Genomic DNA, 9,533 nt, shown 5'->3' on the forward strand with positions numbered 1-9,533 from the left:
GGGATAATACGGAAGAAACCTTTCTCCTGACCACAGGCTACATGTGCTGGAGGTTTGCAGGAGGAGATTATCTTCTGGGATCCCCGGGGCCTGTCACTGTCCAGATCTTTCATCACTGACGTTTCATCCTGCCCCTCCCACCCCTACTCTCCTGACATGGGTTGCTGCTGCTGCTGCTTCTAAGTCGCTTCAGTCGTGTCCGACTCTGTGCGACCCCATAGACAGCAGCCCACTAGGCTCCTCTGTCCCTGGGATTCTCCATGCAAGAATACTGGAGTGGGTTGCCATTTCCTTCTCCAATGCATGAAAGTGAAAAGTCAAAGTGAAGTTGCTCAGTCGTGCCTGACTCTTAGCAACACGTGGACTGCAGCCTACCAGGCTCCTCCATCCATGGGATTTTCCAGGCAAGAGTACTGGAATGGGTTGCCATTGCCTTCTCCAGACATGGGTTAGGCATTGCCTTTTCCAGGCTTCTCTCCTAAAATACACAACTTCCCAGCCCCAGGAAATTGGCATTCAGCTCCCACAATCTGATTAGAGCAACTTCCTCTCTTACTGACCATGCCCCAGAGCTGAAAGGCATTTGGGGAGGAGAGCATTTACTCTGTGCCAGTTTCACATATTTCATTTCTTGGTTATTTTCAACCCAACTGTGTGAAGTTGGTGGTATGATCCCTGTTTCCAGACCAAGGAAACTGGGACTTCCCTGAGGACCCAGTGGTTGAGACTCTGCACTTCAATGCTAGGGGTGTGAGTTCCATTCCTGGTTGGAGAATTAAGATCTCACATGTCACATGGCCAAAAAACAAAATAAAAACATTTAAAAAAGCAAAAAACAAAAAACAAGGAGATGGAGACTTAGGGTGGTTAAGTGACATGCCCTCAATATGTCAGAGCCAGACTGGGACCCAGATCTGGTTGAATCTAAAGCTGTGCTCGTTCCCCCATCTGGCTTCCTCTTGCTTCCTGGTTTGACTCACTTCCAGGCCTGATCTTGCTTGTCTGGCTCAGGGTCAAGGGCAGAGGTGGGGTGTATCCTCCACCTTACTTGCAGGGTATTTGTTCAGTCACAAATGTTTATATTCCTAATTGCATGCTAGTTACTGTCTCAGACTTGGGCCACAGCAGTGAGTGATCAGTAGATAAGGCTGTGCAATACGGCGCTGTAGTTTGTTTCATACATTGTACAGCACACGGAGTGTAGCCACTACTTTATAACTTTAAATGGAGTTTGGTGGCTCAGACAGTAAAGCGTCTGCCTACAGTGTGGGAGACCTGGGTTTGATCCCTGGGTTGGGAAGATCCCCTGGAGAAGGAATTGGCAACCCACTCCAGTACTCTTGCCTGCAAAATCCCATGGATGGAGGATCCTGGTAGGCTACAGTCCATGGGGTCACAAAGAGTCGGACACGACTGAGCGACTTCCCTTTCCCTTTGAATGGAGTATAATCTATGAAAATATTGAATCCCTATGTTGTACACCTGAAATAGAGTAAATCAGCTCTACCTCAATAATAAAATAATAATTAAAAAATGTCTCCTATAAAGTTCAAAGTCTGAAGAAATGACAGGCTTCAGCCTGCATGGAGCTCACATTCCAGCGAGGGCAGAACAGACAATAAAGAGGAAAACAAAGGAGAGAACTCAGGGGAGCGTGATCTCCCTTCTAACTCACACCGTCCTACCCTGCTTGACTCTGGAGCCCTCAGGCTCTGCCCAGCCACACAGACCCCCCTAGCCAGCAACGAGGGAGGAGAAGTCAGAGGGATGAGGTAAGAGGTTGGAAAAGCTTCTTCATGCTCGCATTTTGGGTTTAGAGTTCCTTATGAGGAATGATGACAGAAACAATGCAGGAAATTGGGGTCCAGGCTGAGGTCCCTGGCTGGGTCTACTGTCTCATGGTCCAAAAGTCCTGTCTCTCCTGAGCTGACTGGGGACTGCTTCCATCACTTCTCCCTGGTCCTGTTGAATGAAGAGAATGCAATCCTTGCCTGCTCCCCAAGCTGCTCTGATGTGGAAGGACTCTTCAGGTGCTGTAAGTGGGCATGGCATAGCTGTGTCTTGTCGTTGCTGGACCTGTATCTATTTCCTCTCTTCTGCTAATACTTTGACTTTGTTGAGAATCCTTCCCTCTGTGTTAATTTCAGACTTGGTGGTTCTGTCCAGAGTCCTTTCCTGGCCAAGAGGTGGGCCTGTGAATCCATCCTGGTTGATGAAACACCTTCTTTTTATACCCCGGCCCCTGTGTAGAGTTGCATGGAGACTGAGAAGACTGGGCTTTTCCCCCACAGCTGGGCTCTCTCTCCTCGCTCTCTCTTTGTTTTTGGCTGTGCTGAGCATCATGTGGGATCTTAGTTAGACCAGGGATTGAACCAGCACCCCATGCATCTCCGCATTGGGAGCATGGAGTTTTAATCACTGGACTGCCCCAGAAGTCCCCACAGCTGGGCTCTGAAAACACTGTCCATTTGTTCTTGCTTTCAACATCTCCAGGGAAGTCTGGATTGCTGACCTTCTCAAAACGTTAGCTATTCCTTCCATCCTGGGGGGCTGGTCCATGAAATCCTCTGTCACTTAAATTGGTCAGAGTTGGGAATCTGCTGCTTGTAACCAAACATTAATAGCTGCAGACAGATGCAGTAGGATGGCTCTGGAAGGAATTGAATCAGCAGAGACAGTCAGTCTGGAGATTTAGAAAAAGCAGCCTGGGGTAGGGTGGATGGCAGAGTAGAGCAGGATGGACCGCAGGGAGGCAGAAAGTAATGAGGCTGTGGCTGTGGTCCAGCTGAGACAGGATGGCAACTGGGTGCCAGGTGAAGGGCTGTGGCGATGGGAGGATGGGATAGATCCTAGAGATAGTCTTTTTTTGAATAAAGGTTCCTAGATTAGGGGGACTTTGTTTTGTATGGACAACTGTGTGTGGAACTTTTGTAAATAGAAACTCTGTCAAATGTACCAAGAAGACTTCTTAAGAATGAAGGATCTTTGCAACACTGTGTACAATAACTAGGACATGGAAGCAACCTAGATGTCCATCAGTGGATGAACGGATAAGGAAGTTGTGGTACATGTACACAATGGAATATTACTCAGCTATGAAAAAAGAATGCATTTGAGTCAGTTCTAATGAGGTGGATGAAACTGGAGCCTATTATATGGAGTGAAGTAAGTCAGAAAGAGAAACACCAATGCAGTATATTAACGCATATATATGGAATTTAGAAAGATGGTAATGATGACCCTATGTGCAAGGCAGCAAAAGAGACACAGATGTGAAGAACAGACTTGGGACTCTGTGGGAGAAGGCGAGGGTGGGATGATTTGAGAGAATAGCGTGAAACATGTATATTACCATATGTAAAAGAGATGACCAGTGCAAATTTGATGCTTGAAGCAGGGCACTCAAAGCTAGTGCTCTGAGACAACCCAGAGGGTTGGGGTGGGGAGGGGGGTGGGAGAGGGGTTCAGCATGGGGGGCACATGTGTACCTGTGGTTGATTCAAGTCAATGTATGGCAAAACCCGGCACAGTAAAGTAATTAGCCTCCACAATTAAAATAAATTAATTAAAAAAAAAAAGAATGAAGGATCTTTAAATGTACACCCATGGCTGATTCATGTCAATGTATGGCAAAAACCACTGCTGCTGCTGCTGCTAAGTCGTTTCAGTCGTGTCCAACTCTGTGCGACCCCATAGACAGCAGCCCACCAGGCTCCTCCATCCATGGGATTTTCCAGGCAAGAGTACTGGAGTGGGGTGCCATTGTCTTCTCCAAAAACCACTACAATATTGTAATTAGCCTTCAATTAAAATAAATATGTTAAAAAACTTTTTTTTTATTTGGGGTATAGCCAGTTAATAATTTTGTGGTAGTTTCAGGTAGACATTAAAGGGACTCAGCCATGCAAGTACATGTATTCATTCTACCCTAAACTCCACTCCCATCCAGGCTGCCACATAACATTGAGCAGAGTTCCTTGTGCTATATACCAAAGGTCCTTGTTGGTTATCCATTTTAAATATAGTGTGCACATGTTCATCCCAAACTTTCTATCTTTTTCCCCTGTCCTTCCTCGCTGGCAACCACAAGTTCACTGTCTAAAAGTGAATCTTCTGTTTTGTAAATAAGTTCATTTGTATCATTTCTTTTTAGATTCCACATATAAGGGATGTCATATGATATTTCTCTTAGGAGTTGTTTAGTTGCTAAATTGTGTCCAACTCTTGCGACCCTATGCGCTGTAGCCCTCCAGGCTTCTCTGTCCATGGGATTTCCAAGGCAAGAATACTGGAGTGGGTTGCCATTTCCTCCTCCAGAGGATCCTCTTGATCCAGAAATTGAACCCACGTCTCCTGCATTGCAGGCAGATTCTTTACCGTTGAGCCACCAGGGAAGCCCTCCTAAGAGTGAAGGATCTTAATGTTCATAATTTGAGTGCTCATGCCTGGAATTTTTATTTGATGGGTGTGGTGATTCATTTTCTGTGTCAACTTGGCTGGGCTACAATTATTTAATCAAACACTAATCTGGGTGTGGCTGCCAAGGTATTTTGCTGGCTACTTAATACTTGCTGCTGCTGCTGCTAAGTCGCTTCAGTCATGTCCGACTCTGTGCGACCCCATAGACTGCAGCCCACCAGGCTCCCCCGTCCCTGGGATTCTCCAGGCAAGAATACTGGAGTGGGTTGCCATTTCCTTCTCCAATGCATGAAAGTGAAAAGTGAAAGTGAAGTTGCTCAGTCGTGTCCGACTCCCAGTGACCCCATGGACTGCAGCCTACCAGGCTCCTCTGTCCGTGGAATTTTCCAGGCAAGAGTACTGGAGTGGGGTGCCATTGCCTCCTCCACTTAATACTTAATACTACTTAATACTGCAATCCGTTGATTTTAAGAAAGGAGATGACTCTTGATAATGTAGCTGGGCCTCATCTAGTTTGAAAAGCCTTTAGAACAAAAGCTGATGCTTCCAAGAGAACATATATGTATATAACTGAATTGTATATAATGATGCATATATGTAATATATATGTAACAGAATCATTTTGCTGTATACCTGAAACTAATATAACATTTTAAATTCACTCTACTAAAAATAAAAATCATAGTAGAGTGTATTTAAAATGTTAAATTAATTAAAAAATAGTAGTAGAGTGGATTTAAAATATTATGTTAGTTTCTGGTATACAATAAAGTGATTTAGTTACATGTATATTACATATATGTATTATATGTACATATTCTTTTCCAGATTCATGTCCATTATAAGTTAATACAAGACATTGAATATAATTCCCTGTGCTATATGATAGGTCCTAAGTTGTTTACCTATTTTATATATAGTAGTGTATATTGGTTTGGAGAAGGCAATGGCACCCCACTCCAGTACTCTTGCCTGGAAAATCCCATGGATGGAGGAGCCTGGTAGGCTGCAGTCCATGAGGTCGCTAAGAGTCGGACACGACTGAGCGACTTCACTTTGACTTTTCACTTTCATGCATTGGAGAAGGAAATGGCAACCCACTCCAGTATTCTTGCCTGGAGAATCCCAGGGATGGGAAGCCTGGTGGGCTGCCGTCTGTGGGATTGCAGAGTCAGACACGACTGAAGCGACTTGGCAGCAGTGTAGACTTGTTAATCCCAAACTCCTAAATTTTGCTTCAAGACAACAATATCAACTCCTCTCTGAGTTTCCTGCCTGCTGGCCTGCCCTGTGGGTTTTATTCTGCCCTTCTGGCCTTTGGGCTTCCCAGGTGACTCAGTCGTACAGAGTCTGCCTGCCAATGCAGGGGTCACAGGCTACAGGAGTTCAATCCCTGGGTGGGGAAGATACCCTAGAGGAGGAAATGGCAACACATTCCAGTATTCTTGCCTGGAGAATTCCATGGACAGAGGATCCTGGTGGGCTACAGTCCATGGGGTCCCAAAGAGTCAGACATGGCTGAGTGACTGGGCGTGCTGTGGATGTTAGACTTTCCAACCCTGACAATGGTGGGAGCCAGTACCCCAAAATAAAGCCATTTGTATCTATATGTATCTCTGTATTTATGTCTAATCATCTCTATATATCTATCTCCCACATATACATTTACACATACATATATATATATTTATATCATTTCTATACATCTATCTCTCCATGTACATACATACCTATATACATACACACATATGTACATATATACACATACATACATATGTAAATATATGTCCTATTGTGCTAAGAGCCCTGAGTGTATCACCCACTGTAGCATTCAGGGTTCTCCAAAGAAGTAGAACAAATGGGTTCCTCTAGCCCATTTCAGCAGGAAGGAGTTTTTTTTTTTTTAGGAAGGAGTTTATTAAAGGACATTGTGTAGCTCATGGAAACAGCTGTGGGACCAGAGAACAAGGCTCAGAGGCTTCACACCCAGGAACAGCAGCTGCTGCCCCAGTGAAGACACCTCTGCTGCTGCCACAGGACACAGACATCTCCGACTGCACCTCTGCTGGCCACACCCCACCACTGCTGCCCCTGAAAGCTGGCTGCTGCTACCCACCCTTGCCAGAAAATGAATTCATTCTGCACAGTGCCTGCTTGCCCACTTTACTTCAAATTCGAGTTACTTTTACTTCACGTCTGATTGGTAGAGCCTACCTCACAAGCCTGCACTCTGGCTCCAAGAGGAGGTGGGAAAGTGAGCTTTCTGGCTTGAATATTGGGAAGGAGGGACCCATCATGTGGGATCGTCTCCATCCATGGGAGGGCGTTCAAAGGGGCTGGCAAGCAGAGATAGTCCACCTTGGTGGATCTGAGTTTTTAAGTTCTGTTTTGCCCCCGAGAACACTGCAAAGGACATCACAACCGTTGACCTGACAATAGCTCAACATTATTGCCAGCCAGGAACTTATCAAGAGAAATCACGGAAGTGCAGAAGATCAGAGATATAGCAGACAGCATGCAGAACACTACTGTGATACAGAATGTACCCTTTTGTGTCTGACATTTTTGCTCAGCATATCAGTTGACATCCATGTTGTTGTGTGGATCAGCCATCTGGTATTCTTTATTGCTATGTAAATATTTAACGTATACCACAGTTGACTTAATCTTTTCTGGTCAATTGTCCATAGACATTTTGGTTGTTTCTTTCTTTCTTTTTTTATTATTATTGTGAATAATGCTGCCTCTAGGGCAGATTTTAACCCTTAAACAAGGACTCTCTTTTAAAAAGTCATCTTTTAAACTAAAAGAATAAAAAAAAGAAAGAAAATTTAAAAATAAAGAAAATTAAACTAAAATAAAAATGTCATCTTTTCACAGACATAGAGAGTGGACATGTGGACCCAGGAGTGAAGGGGAGAGTGGGACAAATTGGGTTGACACAGATGCAACCAGGTGTGAAATGAATGGCTAGAGGGAAGCTGCTGTTGAGCACAGGGAGCTCAGCTTGGTGCCCTGTGATGAACTAGAGGGGTGGGATGGGGTGGGAGGGAGGCTCAAGAGCGAGGGGATGTATGTATACACACAGCCGATTCATTTTGTTGTACAGCAGACACTAACACAACATTGTAAAGCAATTATACTCCACAAAAGTAAATGAATAAAAAAGTCACCTTTCAAACACACTTACTATGGGAAATGGCTCCTGTTCTCTATTTAAAATCCCCTGCTATACCTTCTTTTGCTTTGTGACCTGACGGAAAGACCAAGTGGATTCAAACTGTGACATGCACCATTGGAGAAGGGGAAAAGGAATTAAATATTTATTAAGAGCCTACTCTGGGGCATGTACTCGACCTGTCAATTTCATTAACTCTTACCAAGAGCCTACGAGTAGATTTTCCTGTTTCATAAAGGCGAAACTAAGATGCAGAAAAATCAGGTTACTTGTCCAGAGTGATACAGCTGCAAAGTCGTGAGATGCAGCAGTGCAGTTCCAACGTGTGGTCAGTCTCCACCGCATGCCCTAAGGCTCGAGATCTCCAGAACCAGAGACTCAGTAGGGATGGGCGTGGGGTGAGGATGAAGGGTGGAAGGTGTGGTGATGTGGTGGGCATTGGTAATGGTGATATACTTCCAGATGATTCTGTTAATGAGCCTCAGATGGAGACCGTGCACCCTACTGGGCTGCCTCTGGTCATTCATTTCCTCTTTAGATGACTGATGTTTTTTTCTTTCCTCTCCTTGTGACTCACTTTTTCCAGGCTTGCTATCTTCTTTCTGATCTGTGACTTGCACTCTGCACGCCGTGATAATGTTCACTGAAAAGCGGTCCCCACAAACCTCCCATCTGCTGCTAACTTCCCCTCCCTGCCTCCCTTCTGGCCACTTTGGGAGAAGCTCTGACGCGGAGTCCTCCCTTCCCTCACCACAGGGATACTTGAGTGCCTGCTCTTGTCTTAGTTCTCAGTTCTCGTCTCTATAGGAGGGGCTCAGGACAGACTCTGCTTTCTACCTCCTCCCCACTCACCCTGTGAGATAGAGAGGTGAGAGGTATAGCAGGGCTTTTCTTGTTTGTTTTTTTTTGAACATGAAGTTGACCACTTTAACCATTTTAAAGTATACTATTGAGTGGCATTTAGTGCATTCACTACGGTGCAGTATTTAGTTCCAGAACATTTTCGTCATTCCAAAAGGAAACCCTGCACCCACTGAATACTCACTCTCCATTTCCTACTCTTCCCCTACCCCCCAGCTGTTCATCTGCTCCCTGTTTGATAGCATTGCATTGTGCTAATCTCATCATACACAATATCTTATTAATTATCATGAAAGCAGCTCTGTGAAATTGGGGTTCTTCCTTGTATTTCCAGATTAGATGACTGAGGCTCAGAAAAGAGATATTTCTGTGAGGTCATAAAGCCGGTAAATGGCAGAACCAGGAAAAGAAGCCACGGCCAAGTGCTGTGTCCAAACTATGCTCACTGATGACCCAGATCTAAGAGGCCTTTCCTGTGATGAACATGGCATACATCTGAGTGGCGCCTAAGCTCCATATTCTTTCCATTCTGAAGGTCAGTGGTCACGAAAAAAATGCAGTTAGCACATGTTCAAATGATTTAGGCTTTTGGAATTTTCCAGGATCTGGGATGCTGCTTTGAGGGAAGTAGCTTGGTGGCAAGATCCCAGATAATGTGACCTAAGACACTGTCGGTCGCCTTTTCAAATCTTGGAACCGCACGCAAGGCAGCAGAATAAGAAGAAATGGAGTGATTCCAAATGTGCCCCAGGCTGAGGGGGGTCCCATGAAGGGGAAGACTCTAACGAATACCAGATGCCTAGGTCTTGTGTGTTGGTCATCTGGACTCTCTCTTCAAGAGCTTGAGCTCCTGGTTCCCAGACTGTGTAGACTGACTTCCCTTGTGGTTCCAGAAATGGAAGAAGCACTTGCAATCTCCTTTTGGACAGAGATTTAATAGAAAAGTTACAATCAATATGTCATCAACATTTTCTTGGAAAATGTTGCTATTAAGGCTAATAGAAAACCTCCTTGCTATTAAGGCTAATCCTTTCTGAACACTTCATCCTACATCCTACCAAACAGATTAAAAATG

This window comes from Bos indicus x Bos taurus, chromosome 11, assembly GCF_003369695.1.
Source record: "Bos indicus x Bos taurus breed Angus x Brahman F1 hybrid chromosome 11, Bos_hybrid_MaternalHap_v2.0, whole genome shotgun sequence".
In the NCBI taxonomy this organism is placed as follows: Eukaryota; Metazoa; Chordata; class Mammalia; order Artiodactyla; family Bovidae; genus Bos; species Bos indicus x Bos taurus.